This window comes from Leptodactylus fuscus, chromosome 3 (genome assembly GCF_031893055.1).
Source record: "Leptodactylus fuscus isolate aLepFus1 chromosome 3, aLepFus1.hap2, whole genome shotgun sequence".
Taxonomy (NCBI): domain Eukaryota; kingdom Metazoa; phylum Chordata; class Amphibia; order Anura; family Leptodactylidae; genus Leptodactylus; species Leptodactylus fuscus.
Window position 1 is genome coordinate 159,414,046 of NC_134267.1, and position 16,070 is coordinate 159,430,115.

A 16,070-nucleotide genomic window follows, 5' to 3' on the forward strand; every position below is an offset into this window, starting at 1 on the left:
AACAAAAAAGCAGCTTTTCCTCAACATGGGGACTTAACCTTAGGTTCCGTTCCCACGGTGTAACGCGCTGCTCATTTAGACACGTAAACACGTGTCAGAGCGAGGCGCTTCAAAACAGATCCCATTGACTTCAATGGGTGCCGGCTTATGCGCGCTACCCATTGAAATCCGCCTGAAGAAAGAGCAGCTCGCTTATTTTTTCCACGAGTGGGAAAAAACCACAAAAAGAAAAAGGAAATGACTGGCTCCCATTGAATTCAATGATATGTGAATTGATTTCAATGGGAGGCGGCAGGATTTTGAAGCTTATTCCGTGTCAAAATCCTGACCATTTTGCCTCTCCCTTCTGCTCAATCCGCTCCTGGCTTTGCCTCACAAAAAAAAAAAAAAACCCACAGCAACATGTGCAACAAAAAAGCAGCTTTTCTTCAACATGGGGACTTAACCTTAGGTTCCGTTCCCACGGTGTAACGCGCTGCTCATTTAGACACGTAAACACGTGTCAGAGCGAGGCGCTTCAAAACAGATCCCATTGACTTCAATGGGTGCCGGCTTATGCGCGCTACCCATTGAAATCAATGGGTTATAAAGCCTCCCATTGATTTCAATGTGTAGCGCGCGTAAGCCGGCACCCATTGAAGTCAATGGGATCTGTCTTGAAGCTCCTCGCTCTGACACGTGTATATGTGTCTAAATGAGCGGCGCGTTACTCGGTGGGAACGGAGCCTTAGGCTGCATTTCTGTATATTAAAAAAAAAAAGCATGCGATTTTTAGAAACAGTTGTGTGCACTGTGTGAAACCAGCCTTAATTCTGATCTAAATGCAGTGAATCAAGAAATGAGAAGCTCAATATTAAATAAATCAAAAATGATTCTGTATATTGTGAACTGGAAGCCTGTGTCATTCTGAAGAAAGATATTTAGGAAGCGAGTATAATTCAGTGAACATCATGAGGGTAAGATGTTCCCTGTACTATAGAAGTAGGAGTACAGAATGTGTGAATTTTTCATGTTAATACTGAACCAGCAAAAGCAACGCTTGCAGTTTAGCCTGCAGAACTGAGAAAACCCACACTACTTTCAGGTTTGTCTATCACAACCCCCCAGGAAAAAAAAATTCCATTTATGCAGAGTTGTGCTTGTGATCTGCTCCACAGTTATCAAAACTTTATAATAAGATCAATGGCCTAGCTGTATAAGCAGTATTGATTGGTTAGGGTCAAGATGGGCAACATTTCTGATATTACGGTAGAATACACTGGCCCAGATCTAATAATAGTTAGGTCAAGCATATGCCAGGGTCACACTAGCGTTTGAGTCTGAGTATGAGACTCCGTCCCCTATTCCGCTTAAAGAGGACCTTTCACCACTTTTGGGCACATGCAGTGTTATATACTGCTGGAAAGCTGACAGTGCGCTGAATTCAGCGCACTGTCGGCTTTCCCAATCCGTGCCCGGTGTAAAGAGCTTACGGTGCCGGTACCGTAGTGCTCTATGGTCAGAAGGGCGTTTCTGACCATTAGCCAGAGACGTCCTTCTGCCTCGCGGCGCCTATCGCGCTGTGCTGTGGAGCGGGGAGGAACGCCCCCTCCCTCTGCTCACACAGCTCGTCCATAGACCAGCATTATCAGGAGCGGGAGGGGGAGTTCCTCCCCGCTCCACAGCACAGCGTGATTAGCGCCGCGAGGCAGAAGGACGTCTCTGGCTAATGGTCAGAAACGCCCTTCTGACCATAGAGCACTACGGTACCGGCACCGTAAGCTCTTCACACCGGGCACAGATCGGGAAAGCCGACAGTGCGCTGAATTCAGCGCACTGTCAGCTTTCCAGCAGTATATAACACTGCATGTGCCCAAAAGTGGTGAAAGGTCCTCTTTAAAATCAGAGGAGAGAAGAGTCCTGCATAGACGTTACAGTAACGGGTTCCCACATGTAACTGCTTTTTAGGCTGAGGCTCCACGTTGCGGAAATGCAGCTTTTTTGTTGCAGATTTTGCTGCGTTTTTTTTGAGCCAAAGCCATGAGTGGATTGAACAGATGGCAAAAGTATAAGATCTTCTTATATATTTACCGTACTATTCCTTCTGTTGACATTTTGGCTTTGGCTCAAAAAAAACCTCAGCAAAATCTGCAAAAAAAATGCTGCATTTCTGCAACGTGAGGCCTCAGCCTTAAGCAATTAGGGTTTCTTTTTTTCGGGTCCCTAAGCGGATGCGAAGGACGGAATCCCGAACGGTAATGTGAACCTAGTGTTAGGCAGGTCACAGTGGTTGATTCAGGATGATATGGCTGGCCTACCTTTAGATTGTGGAGTCTTTGTTTATATACTTAGAAACTTTTTAGCAAGTCGAGAAATGTTTTGCCCACAAAGAGGTGCCAAAGATGTGTCTGATTTATGCCAGTGTTTAGCTGGGACTACAATAGTAAATCTGGCCATTGCCACATCTGAAGCCCATCATTCCCAACTATTCAGGGTAAAACTGAAGCTTTGCCCACAACACTGCTCAACCATTGGTCACCACTGGTGGGTGAGGCTTTGGGCACAATGGTTGACGCAGTGTTGACCAAATAGTGAATCCTCACCATAAATGATTGTTCACTAGTGTTATCATCTGTAATAGCCAATGTAACTTATCTGATAACATGTAAAATACGTTAAGTACAAGACACAGCGTGCATCAGGATTAGGTGGCACTTATTGTATTTGATGCCAGTAAGCCTGGTGTAGTTAATATTTCTATAGTCTCTAAACATTTCTTCAAAGTACATGGTAGAGATTTTCGTGGCATCAGTTTTATGGAAATTGTAAGGGCGCATTTACACGACCGAGTTTTAGTCGTGAAATTCTGTGCGTGTGTTTTCTGGATTTAGCGGCCTGCACCTTATGCCAGGAGAGGGACTCCTAGTATAATAGCTATCTATGCTGCCAGTGACATACTGTGCCTTGGTGATTATAGTACATACTGACTTTTGCACATATTATTACATATATTTTGTTTCTCTATTTTTTTTACATTTACCTATGAATGTTTTTTTTTAGTCTTGTGACCTTCAATGGGGTGTGAAATGGATACTAGTCTCACTTTAATTCATGCTATGAGTAAGGAGTAACCCAAAACCTGTAGGCAGACGACTCCGTCTCCATCTGTGAACAGGGGATTTTTTAATACTTCAGAAGAAAAGTTTTTAACAGACTGGGAAGAATCTTGGTGCTGGATTCAAGGCCTCATGGAAAAATAAAACAAGTTATGGTTCTTACATTTAAAAAAAATTGCTTGGTCATTAAAGGGATTGTCCAGAATTTTTCATTTATGGCTTAGGGTAGGTGGGGGGAAATCAACTGTTTGGTCCATGGCCAATGCCCATACCATACACTGCACGGAGCCTTAAGCAGATGGCTCCATGCCTGGTATAGTGGCTGGGCACTATCACTACAGCTCAGCTTCCATTAAAGTACCCCCACCCTGAGTTTTTGAAGATCATTTTAAAAGGTACAACAAAAATAGGACAAGTCACTTAGTTATTACTCATAAAGGCGGGGCTTCTGGAAAAATGCCCCACCCCATCACACAATCCCAGGCCTGTCAATCATAGGCCTCCCCCCTTCACACATGGACAAATCTCCCACTCCATGTGATATGACTAGAACTCACTTTCCCAAACACCCTAGAGTCATCTCACTAACCTAAAAAACGTGCATGTGAGGTCCAGTGCACATCTGCGTTTGGGTTTCCATTCAGGCAGTCCGCTTGGGGACCCCCTAAACGGAAACCTATACAAATAGAAAAGAGGTTATAGGGAAAATAGGTTTCCGCTCAGCTTCCACACAAAACGGAAACCCGAACGCATTCACTAATACATCTATTTCACTCCTCCCTGTTGTACATCTCTGTGTGTCAGTGTTGTACAGCTGTGTGAGAGGGTTGTTCATGTGTGTATTGTACATCTGTGTGTGTTGTACAGCTGATGGTTGGTGTGTGCCAGTGTTGTACATTTGTGTTTTTGTCAGCATTGCACACGTGTTTGTGTGAGTATTGTATATCTGTGTCAATTGTGTATGACAGTGTTATACATCTGTGTTTCTGTATTGTATACGTGCATGCTTCAGTGTTGTAAAAGTGTATATGTGTGACGGTGTTGTACATGTGTGTGTCAGTGTTGTACAGGTGTGTGACAGTGTTATACGGGTGTGTACGTGTGACAGTGTTGTACATCTTTATGTGTGTGTACATGTGTCAATGCGGGTGTGTATGCGTGACAGTGTTATACGTGTGTCATTGCGGGTGTGTATGTGTGACAGTGTTGTACATCTGTATTTGTGCGGGTGTGTATATGTGTCAGAGTTGTACGTGTGACTGTTATACGTGTGTGCACGGGTGTGTACATGTGTCATTGTTGTACATCTGTATGTGTGTGTACGTGTGACAGTGTTATACATCTTTATGTGTGTGTACGTGTGACAGTGTTATACGGGTGTCAGTGCGGGTGTGTGTGACAGTGTTATACATCTTGTGTGTGTACGTGTGACAGTGTTATACGGGTGTCAGTGCGGGTGTGTGTGACAGTGTTATACGTGTGTCAGTGCGGGTGTGTGACAGTGTTATACATCTTGTGTGTGTACGTGTGACAGTGTTATACGGGTGTCAGTGCGGGTGTGTGTGACAGTGTTATACGTGTGTCAGTGTGTGTGTGACAGTGTTATACGTGTGTACGTGTGTCATTGTTGTACATCTTTATGTGTGTGTGTACGTGTGACAGTGTTATACGTGTGTCAGTGCCGGGGTGTGTGTGACAGTGTTATACATCTTTGTGTGTGTGACAGTGTTATACGTGTGTCAGTGCGGGTGTGTAACAGTGTTAAACATCTTTGTGTGTGTGTGACTGTTATACGTGTGTCAGTGCGGGTGTGTGTGTGACAGTGTTATACGTGTGTCATTGTTGTACATCTTTATGTGTGTGTACGTGTGACAGTGTTATACGTGTGTCAGTGCGGGGGTGTGTGTGACAGTGTTATACATCTTTGTGTGTGTGACAGTGTTATACGTGTGTCAGTGCAGGTGTGTGTGACAGTGTTATACGTGTGTCAGTGTGTGTGTGACAGTGTTATACGTGTGTCAGTGCAGGTGTGTGTGACAGTGTTATACGTGTGTCAGTGTGTGTGTGACAGTGTTATACGTGTGTACGTGTGTCATTGTTGTACATCTTTATGTGTGTGTACGTGTGACAGTGTTATACGTGTGTCAGTGCGGGGGTGTGTGTGACAGTGTTATACATCTTTGTGTGTGTGACAGTGTTATACGTGTGTCAGTGCGGGTGTGTGGGACAGTGTTATACATCTTTGTGTGTGTGACAGTGTTATACGTGTGTCAGTGCGGGTGTGTGGGACAGTGTTATACGTGTGTCAGTGCGGGTGTGTGTGCGTGTGACAGTGTTATACGTGTGTGTATGCGGAGCAGCAGTGAGAGGAGGCCCCGGCACTCGCCGCCACTTTCGCCTGGCCGGTCACCGCGCGCTGTGTCTATGAGCCGTTGGCTGCACGGAGACGTTTGGCTCTTTCTCTTAGTAACAGCTTTTTACATTCTGCCTCAATTCCTCTCCAGCCTAATCACTGGCAACTGCCCCCTCCCCCACCTCCGAGCTGCTGGATTTACCCCCTCCCCCCTTCCTGCTCTCACCAGGGTAATAACTGCATATTACCGGGCTGCCTGGCGCTCTATCTGCTTGGGGAGGGAGCTGCTTATTTTGCAACACTATCAAGGTAAGTGCCCTTGTCGTGTATCCCCGGGCTGGGGTGGGGGTGCTGTGCTCCGGGCACGGCGCAGACTGGCGGGGGATGGGCTGTGACAGCTCGGTCAGTACAGGGCATTATATCGCTGACATGGCCACAGCAGGGTGGGGGAGCTGCGGGGAATCCCTGACTGAGGAGCTCACTATCAGCGCTGGGGGGAGGGGAGACACTTATCTGCCTTAACCAGCTCATTGCCGGAGAGGTCCCGCTGCCCATCCCCCTCCCGGCCTTTCCGGCACGTAATAGGTTTGTGCTGAGCCGCCCTTCCCCCACGCTGTGCGATTTAACCCTCTCGCCGCCTCCAGTCTGCTGCCCTTTAACCTATTTAGTGCATGTAGTTTAGAGCACTGTTTACACCTGGAGGCTTTGTCCTATTGCATTGCTTGGCAGTTATTAGAGATCTATGGCTTGTTAGAGGGAGGATTAATGGTGTCATATAGTGAATAGTGTACAGGCTGTGTGATAGTGTATACAGGCAGGAAACACGTGAGGAGTGGGGGAGGGGGCTGACTCCTGGATAACAACTTTATTATGTGTCTGGGATAGCATTGGTGAAAAGTGATTTCCTTCCTAAGTCCATCATGTAGGTGGGCACAGGTTGTAGAGTGGCGCTGTGATACCCGCATCCCTGTGCCCGCTGTGAGGGGTATATAGCAATATGTGGGGCAGGTTAGAATGGGGTCCTAAAACACTTGTTAGGTCTCATTCACATTTGTGTTCGGGTTTCCGTTCAGGTAGTCTATTTGGGGACCCCCAAACGGAAACATATGCATTAAAAAGCAGTTACCGGGGATAACACACGGACCCCCTAGACTATAATGGGGTCCGCTCGGTGTCCACATGAAAAGTAGGATTTATTCCACATATTTCATGCAAATAGGCAAACAGCATGGCCCAAACGCAGATGTGAACTGGGCCTAAGTATAGATTTATGATTCTGAACATAGGCCGCATGTATGTGATGTCACTCAGAGGGGGTGTCAGACCCCCAATAGTCAGTGTTTTATAATATGTCCCACTGACCCTTTTTTGACGGCTATTCTGTAGCTCTTCAGTAACCAATACACTTCCCATTACCCAGAGTCCAGGTACGGTAGGGAGGACGTCCTCATCTCGTATGTTCTATCATGGACATCGGCGCTAGATATCCCTAGTATACAACAGAACAGTTCTCATTTTGGACGACCCGGCATGTCCAAGGATAAATTAATTTAAAAAGAATTACAGACACATCCCCTCTATATGGGGTGACCTATAAGCCCCAGGCCTGTGTATATCCTGCTGTACTGTCCTCTCTGGGCCTGTATATGACTGGTCATTGTGTAAAGCAGCCATGCATGTTGGCTGTGATGCTTTTGCTGGATAGGTGGTGGGACATCCATTAATGTATCCAAACTGGCCGACTAGGGGAACAGATGAGGAAAAAAAAATACACTCCCTCTTGGGAGCAAGATGCCCCATTATCGTTATAGTCTATAGTCTTAGGCCCATCTCCTGAACTGTAAACTACGTTGGACTAGCGCAAGTGTCAGATATAACTAACACCAGTTGTTAGTAAGTGGGTCAGCATGAGGAGCCCCCAGCCCAGGGTGGGAAATCATGAAAGTGGCACATCTTTTGTGCAGATATGGCCATCACCAGAAATATATCACTCCTACACCAGTTGCCTGATGGTTTAGTAAGTTTCCCATATTATGTTTTCTCCAAATGGCAAATGATTGGCCGAATTCAACCGATCATGTCGTATTCCCGTACATTTGGCCTTCCAGGAACTAGATTTTCCATCATGGTGGCACTTTATTTTTATGGAGATAGAAGTCTGTCGTAAAGTCGCCAGAACTTTTTTACAACTTGGAGTTGCGTTTCCACTAGGATTCACAACGCATCTCCATTCAAAAGTTGCAGGGTACCCCTAGCCAAAAGGCCGACTGGTGAGGGTTTCTAAAGCCAGACCCAATCGCTAGGGCGACCTTAATTTACAAAGAAGTCTTTATGAGAGAATCACTTTAAGGGCCCCTTCACACGGTGTGAGCGCGCCGCTCATTTAGACACGTATACACACATATATCAGCATATACACGCCGCTTCCCATTGAAATCAATGGGCTCTGTTTTGAAGCGCTGCGCTTGGACACATGTATACGTGTCTAAATGAGCGACACGTTTAAGCCGTTTAAGGGCCCCTTCACATGGAGTAAACGTGCGTGTATTTTGCCAAAAAATACACATGTAAAAATAAGACTCCCATTGACTTTAATGACATTGCACACGTGTATTTTGACGTGTATTTTTTACACGTGTTTGGCCTTCCAAAATTCTTTTTTTTTTTTTTTTTTTTTTTTTTTTTTTTACAATTCCCAATGCTATATGAGGGTCTGGTTTTTTTGCGGGTCAAACTATTTTGTAACGGTACCATTTAGCATCAGGAAGCTGAGAAAATATTCAGAATGTGGTAGAACTAGAGAAGAATGGTACTTGTGCCACTTTTATTTTTAAGACGTTTCCTGTGCAGCAAATATGGCATTCCCTACGTTCTGTTTGTCATCACAGTTACAGCAATACCAATTTTCTACAGTTTGGTTTATGTTTTAACACCTTAAAAAAAAAAAAAAAAAAAAAAAAAAAATCATGGAGTCACCTTATTTTGACACCTGTAACTTTTTAATGTTTCCGTATATGGAGCTGCATAATGGTTTTGTTTGCGGGGGTTAAGCTGTTCTTTTTGTTTATATCATTTTGATAAATATCTGATGTTTTGATCACTTTTATTAAAATTTTTATGGCAGGTGAAAAGGCAAAAAAAAAAAAAGTGGTTCGGCTCTTTTGATTTTTCTTTTTCCTAGTACGATGTTCACCATATGGGATAAATATCTTTCTAAGTTTGTAGTTCAGACGCAGGGATACCTATTGTGTATTGTAAAATCTCTGTAGTAAAGCCTTGTGCTTCCAGTAATGGAATTAATGTAATGACAAACCTGGGAGCCTTCAATAGGCTCCATGTTATCATGGTTATCAGATCACCGTTGCGGATTCAACGCAAAATGGCAGCATCCATGTGACATGATGCCTTAGACTTTGAGTGAGGCATTAGCAGGGGTAATGCTGGAGTCCTGGGGGCTGAGCGGCTGACATCTTGAAAAACCATACTACTATGGTGGATGTTGGGAGGGGTTTAAAGGGATCCTATCATTCACACACTATTTTTTTCTAGGTACCACGTCGGAATAGCCTTAGGTACCCAGTCAGAATAGCCTTAAGAAAGGCTATTCGTCTCCTACCTTTCGTTGCCTTCTCAGTGCCGCTGTTCGCCTACAATCCCGATTCTTGTCAGTATGCAAATTAGCTCTCTCGCAGCACTGGGGGCGCCTCCAATGCTGCGCCACCTCCATCTTCTTCAGCAGCGTCATCTTCAACATCTTCTTCTGGCGGTGGCTTGTAACTTCTAGGCCTCGGGCCGAGCAGACTGCGCATGCCCACAGGCTACGAGAAAATGGTCGCTTGCACAGTATTGCCCGAGGCCTAGAAGTTACAAGCCACCGCTGGAAGAAGAAGCTGAACATGATGCTGCTGAAGAAGATGGAGGTGGCGCTGGAGAGAGTTAGCTCTCTCGCAGCATTGGGGACGCCCCCAGTGCTGACTGAGAGCTGGGGCCCGCCCCCAGTGCTGCAAGAGAGCTAATTTGCATACTGACAAGAACCGGGATTGTAGGTGAACGGTGGCGCAGAGAAGACAACGAAAGGTAGGAGACGAATAGCCGTTAGGAGACGAATAACCTTTCTAAAGGCTATTCCGACTGGTTACCTAGAAAAAATACTGTGTGAATGATAGGATCCCTGTAAGGGATTACCATACACGTTTTTGACCATTTGGTCCAAACCACATTAAAAAATAGAATTTTGCTGATGCTGCCACTGTTAATAATAAAGTTAATAGTTGTGCTGGTTGGTCAGAAACTCTCCTGTATATGTATCCTATGACTACTATATATACAGTTGTGAAAACAATAAAGATCCCCCCCCCCTTCCTGTCCATAGATGTACCTGTCACCTATAGGCTCCATTGTAGTAAAAAAAAAGAATGTATACCGCAAAGTATCTGCTTTTTGCATGGATACCTTTGTATATAGTAATGTATATAGAAAATATCAGCATAACAGATGCCTAAAAGGTTGGCCTATGGATAAGTTGGATATATGTGCTGGAAGCAAACAAACATACACTAAAAAAATGCAGTGTTATCATAGCTTTATAAACGTGCGTGAACCAACAACAGACTAGATGCGTCATAGTGGCTGATACAATCTGCGGTTGTTTTGTGCGGTTTATATAATGCTCCATGCCATAGCTTCCATACTGAACACCTCCCTGTACCAGGCCTTGGGACTCTTGGCCATCTTCCTCTCTTGCCAGTGGTGTGCTAGACGCTCCACGTAGTGCATGACACCGCTAAATGGCCACAGATCAGGAAGGACCGTGGCACCTGATGCTAAGCAACTGCCCAAACATTTGCACTGCATCCAAACTTACAATATTAAACTTGCCAGTGTTCGGTCAGAAAAAATGGCCGATTATACATCAGTCTGTTTTCTTACAAAATGTGTTTTTTTTTGTCCGATTGGCATCAGTTTTTCACATTGAATGGAGCAATATAATGCATGCTGTGATCTTCTGTCCACACATGTGAGGTGACCTGTCGCCTTTGCTTGCAGTCGGTGTGTTGTCCATTACACGCTTGGTCTACACATGGACAGGAATTGATAGCGTTTGAATGGGCCTGGCAGACAGGTGCTTAACACACAGTATTAATATAAAGTTAATTTTTATATGTGGTACTTAAGGCTGGGACCTCATGTGGCATAAACCAAGTAGCAAAAACCACGGCGTTATACAGTCCCTGCAAAATTAGCGAATTCAATCTACGTATTGCAGAAAAATATGGCTGTTGCGGTTTTCAAAAATTGCAGCATGTCAACTATACCTATAGAAACACCAGCGGTTTCCCTACAGGTAGAATATGACAAATGCTGCGGGAAAAAAAAACACAATGCATTTTCGCTCTGGCTTTTCCTGTAGCGCTTTTTTGCTGCAGCCTGCTATGTGGAACTTTAGTCTAGGGAATTTTCTGGGCTAAAATTATTGATGACCTATCCTAAAGATAAGCATTCTAATCTGTGGGGTTGAGAGAATGGAGCAGGTAACAGTCAGCTCTGCTCTCTGTGTAGTGGCAAAACCACGTTAATGCAGTTCAGCTCCTAGTCACGTCAATGGTAGCTAAGCTGCAGTAATGCTGAGTTCACACTGAGTTTTTTTTTGACTGGATTTTGACGTGGAATCTGCATCCAAAAAACGCCTTCTGCGACTGGATGCCGAGGTTGCGGCATTCCGCTCCAGATTCGAACCAAATGAATTTGCTTAGTTGGGAGGGAATGTCACGCTGCATCGCAGCTGATTAAGCCATGGAATCCAAGGCAAGATAGGGCAGCTCGCTTCTTTTTTCTGCGAGCGGGAAAAAAACGCTAGCGGAAGAAAAAACAGCAAGCGGCTGCCATTGAAGTCAATAGGAGCCATTTTTGGCAGTGGATTTTGAGGCGGATTCAGTGTCAAAATCCGCTGCCAAAAAAAGCAGTGTGCACTGACCCTAACTTTCCTACTATACCGAGAACATAGCTGTCTGCTTCCTTCGCTATTCTCTGTGTACTAGCTGATGAGAACAGATGATTATTGGTGCTGGGTGTCGGATAGCCTTCAATTTTATACCGATGACCTAACCTTAGGATAGGACATACATATTCTTAGCCTGAAAAGAATTTTTTAGTTCCCAATCTTACTCAATTGAGTATAACATTAAAAAAAATAAAATGTTACAGGTGTTTTCAGTTCTGAGTTTTTTTGTCTTAATACAAGTTACAGAGAAGTTGTCCAAACCAGCTGAATTTGGTGGGATTGGCCAGAATGTTTGCTGCCTCCTAACTCTCCTGTGATAGAAGTTGGGGAAAGAAGAATTGGAAATCTTCAACTTTTATCTGGCCAATCCATTTGTTCTTCCTGGCGATAAAATGCCTCTAGAGGTGTCTGGCTGCAGTTTAAAACGTATTGAAAACGCAAACGCACTCAACCGTACCAAGAGTGCATGTGTATGGGACAGTCAGGAGGAACGGCTGTTAGCCAAATGAGCTATTGGTGTTCAGTCAATTCTCCCATTTCCAATTTGCAAGCAGCACTTTTCTCTCCACATTTTTTGAGCGGAAACCATGCAGACCCCCATTATAGTTTATGGGGTTCGCAGGTTTCCTAAGGTAACTGCTTTTTTATGTGGATTAGGTGTCCTTTCGGGTGTCCCTAAGTGGATTCCCTGAACAGAAAGCCATGCGCAGATGTGAACCAGGCCTCAAGCTAAGGTCCCTGCAGCAAAAAAGCGCTGAGGGAAAAACTGTGGCAGCAACGCATCACAGTTTTCCCCTCAGTGCTTTTCACAGAAAAATCGTAGCGGTTACCTCTATAGACTTTCTACATCAATTATACTTATAGGGAAACCACTGGAATTTCTATAGGTGTAATTGACATGCTGCGATGTCCAAAAGCACAACGGTTTTGGAAATCACATTGTGTCCACTGCGCGTATTTTCACTACAATCCCATCCCCACTTTGCTGTGACTGTAAAAGCCACGTTTTTTTTTCCCCGCTGGGTTTATGCCACGTGGGCCCCCGGCTTAAATTTCTTATTTAAGGAAGCCTGTCACCAAACCTCATTATATCATAGGTTAGGGTCACCTGCAGCAAGTAGTGTTTTCCCCTCCGTGCCTCTGTTGCAGAGATATAACTTTTTTTGCCAATATGCAAATTAGCTCTTTGGAGCAACAAGCATGTTGCTATCGCTCCACAGAGGCAAGTGCAACACCTTCATTGACCAAAAAAACTAATTTGCATATTGACTAAAACAACATCTTGGCAATGGAGGCAACAATTCACAAACGGAAAATGATGTTTGACTCAAATGACCCTAACCTATCTATTTGAGGGCTGGGGTGATATGCTGTGAAGAGACAGGAAGCCAAAAAGAGAAGGAAGGCAATATCCCAACTGAACATTTCAGTGTGAAACATTCTGAGAAGTTGTTTGTTCTATTGCACTGAGGATACTTTCACACTTGCAAAATACTGACCAAAATAAGCCTCAATATTTGTAAGCCAAAGCCAGGAATGAAACCTAAACAGAGAAATAATGGAAATATTTCTGCGTCTTCTGTATACTAATACAAAATACTGACCAATATACTGCTGTGTGAATGTGACCTAATGCAAAGTCCTGTTCTACACAGATAGCTGCACTGCTATGAACCTGACCTGGGGCAAAGTGACATTGATACACTTGTCTCAACTCTGTCCTATAGTTCTGACCCTGGTGACAAGTTTCAGTAATGACATGACTTCTCTGGTGATCTTATGCACACACTGTGTATGAATAATATGCACAGCTAAGATTGAATTCAGACAGCTCTATTGTGTCTGGATTACAGCCACAAATCCTGTCCTAACTATGGGTTCAATGACCAGTACTAGATGCTGTAAGTTTATAGTGGCCTCACATACAGCTATAGAGACATGTTAACAGCTCGGGGGACTTGTGACTCCAAAGCTACTGGTTGGAGAGTTTGATGGACTTTATTACAATGCAATTTTTTGGTGACTAATGTTTTAATTTAATTTTCTGGGGGCTCTATACTACCCTTACGATGGGTGAAATTGGAGTTCTTAGTTTTTGACTATTACACTCAAGTGTTTTATTAAATCTTTGAAATAAGCGTTGAAACTTATTAGGTAAATGGAGACCAACCATACAATGATATCCATTGGTAAATTTAAAGGGGCTCTATCAGCAAAATTATGCTGATAGAGCCCCACATATGCGCGAATAGCCTTTAAAAAGGGATTGCATTGTATAAAATAGTATGATATTTGGTTGTTACAGCAAAAATGGCATTCAAGAGACTGTGACTGCTGCCCAGAGGGTCAGGAAAATCATCTGCAAATCCAGTGAACGAAAACTTTTACTTATATTACTAAAATAAGTGCCATCAAAATAAAAGCCAATCAGGATTACACAAAACACAAGTAATAAAGTGATAAGTCCAGAAATAATGTATGAAGCCAGACATGCGGACACCACACGAAAAAACCCGTACTGCAGTAGACTTCGAGTAATGGCTGTATTGTACCAGCTGGATCCAGGGAATGTGCCCTTGTGCGAGGAGTCATGGTCCTCAACTACTGAGAATGGAAGTCATTGGTCACTAGACATCCACACTGACCCTAGCGCACCCTGTATCGCTCTCCCTGTGACTCCCAAACTAGCCATAGGTCATTCGCCCTATTATAACCCTTACCCAATGTGCATTTTATTCCGGAGACAATGGGGCTTGTCAGGAGACTTGTACCAAAGGGGCATGAACAGTAGGCTATGCAGTAAACCCCATCCTCAGTAAGAAAAGTGAAGAGGCAAAACAGCTTGCACTAACAGGGCATAAACAAATGGCCAAATAGGAGGCGCAATCCCGGGAAAGGAAAACTAGAGGCAAAGAAACATTAATAAATTAGCAGCATCAGACTGGATTTTAAGGCCCCTGAACATTACCGAATGTGGAGCAGGGTTTGCAGCAGAAATCACTTAGTGACATCAGAGTGCATTACATGATGTATTTCCCTCTATGGCGACTTTTGATGCGTTATGTGTCTGCACAGAGCAGGAAAGTGTATGTTCATCGGAAGGGACCATGGGACCTCCCCTCAGAGGAGCATCCATCTGCATACTCCAGTCACATGGAGTAAACGCGCTAATTTTGGCAAAATACACATGTAAAAATAAGACTCCCATTTTTACACGTGTATTCTTTACACGTGCCGGCTTTTCCGTAGGTATAATTAACCCCTTCCCGCCGATGGCACTTTTTGACTTCCTGACCAAGCTCGATTTTTCAAAACGGACATGTGTCACTTTATGTGGCAATAACTTTGGAACGCTTTAACTTACCAAAGTGATTTTGAGATTGTTTTTTCATAACACATTGTACTTCATGTTAGTGGTAAATTTTGGTTAATATGTTTTGTGTTTAATTATGAAAAAATAGGAAATTTGTTGGAAATTTTGAAAAATATGCATTTTATAAAGTTTGAAATGATGTGCATTGCATACAGATAGTCAGACCGCCAAAATTATATCCTAAATCTTATATCCCAGATCTCTGCTTCATGTCGGCATCAAACTTTAGTCACCCTTTTATTTTTTACGGACATTAGAAGGTTTACAAGTGAAACAACAATATTCAAAATTTTCCTGTGCGCACCATGCAGCGGTTTGCGGGAAGTCCTTCCTGGCAGCGCCGTACTATTACGGCGGATGTCGGGAAGGGGTTAACCTGCTGCGATTTCAAAAAATCGTTTCTCGGAAATCGCTGCATTTTTGCTGTGGGTATTTTTCTGCAACGTGTGGATGGGATTCTATGAAATCCCATCTACTTTGCAGGGACTATAAATACCTGAAAAAAAATCTTGGCATGCAGCGTTTTTTTTTATTTTATTTTATTTTTTTATAAAATGATGGATACCATGATAGAAACTTGGTGGACCTCATTATAAGTCTGTGGGGTCTCTCAGGTTCAGATCTGGCACTGCCATTACTTTGGTATCCATGAATGGAGCAGGAAACTGAAACTGTGAAAGCCAGTCTGTGTTGAGCCGAGGGTCTATGACCAGCCACAATATCAATGTATAGAATCTCCCATAAAATAGTGCAAAAAAATAAAATAAAAGTTCTAAATCCCTCCTTTCTTTAGAATACATACAAAAGTAGAAAATTACTGTAAACACATACACATTAGGTATCCCTGTGTCTGAAAGTGCCCGGTCTACTGAATATAGGGGATCTGCAATGCTCCTGTTCCGTCGGGAAGGAGTTAATAGGAGCACTACAGATCCCCTATATTCAGCCAGGCTGAATTCCAAGTGGGGGAAGAAAAAACCCAGTCCTCAAGCTCAGGGAAGGGGCAGACAGACAACCAAAACACCCCCTCCCCTTTCCCAGCAACTACTGCACCCAAAAACTCAAACCATTTTAATTTTTGAAATTTTCCAGTAGCTGCTGCATTTCCCTCCTTGGCTTATACTCGAGTCAATAAGTTTTTCCAGTTTTTTTGTGGTAAAATTAGGGGCCTCGGCTTATATCCGGGTCGGCTTATACTCGAGTATATACGGTATTAATCCAAAACCAGCAGCAGGTATGCTATATACC

At 43.8% G+C, this 16,070-nt stretch overlaps 1 protein-coding gene across 3 annotated transcripts in view; it reads left to right on the forward strand.

The window, feature by feature from the left end:
* The window catches only part of TBL1XR1 (TBL1X/Y related 1), a 121,298-nt gene that overhangs the window by 31,762 nt on the left and 73,466 nt on the right, over positions 1–16,070 (forward strand). For 2 of the 3 annotated variants that reach the window (XM_075268646.1, XM_075268647.1), the window contains exon 1: positions 5,556–5,757. The exons of the other annotated variant lie outside the window; for it this stretch is intronic. The gene's annotated coding sequence lies outside the window, so the exon portion shown is untranslated. Of the gene's footprint in view, positions 1–5,555; positions 5,758–16,070 lie in introns of those variants that run through there. 3 annotated transcript variants of the gene reach the window in all.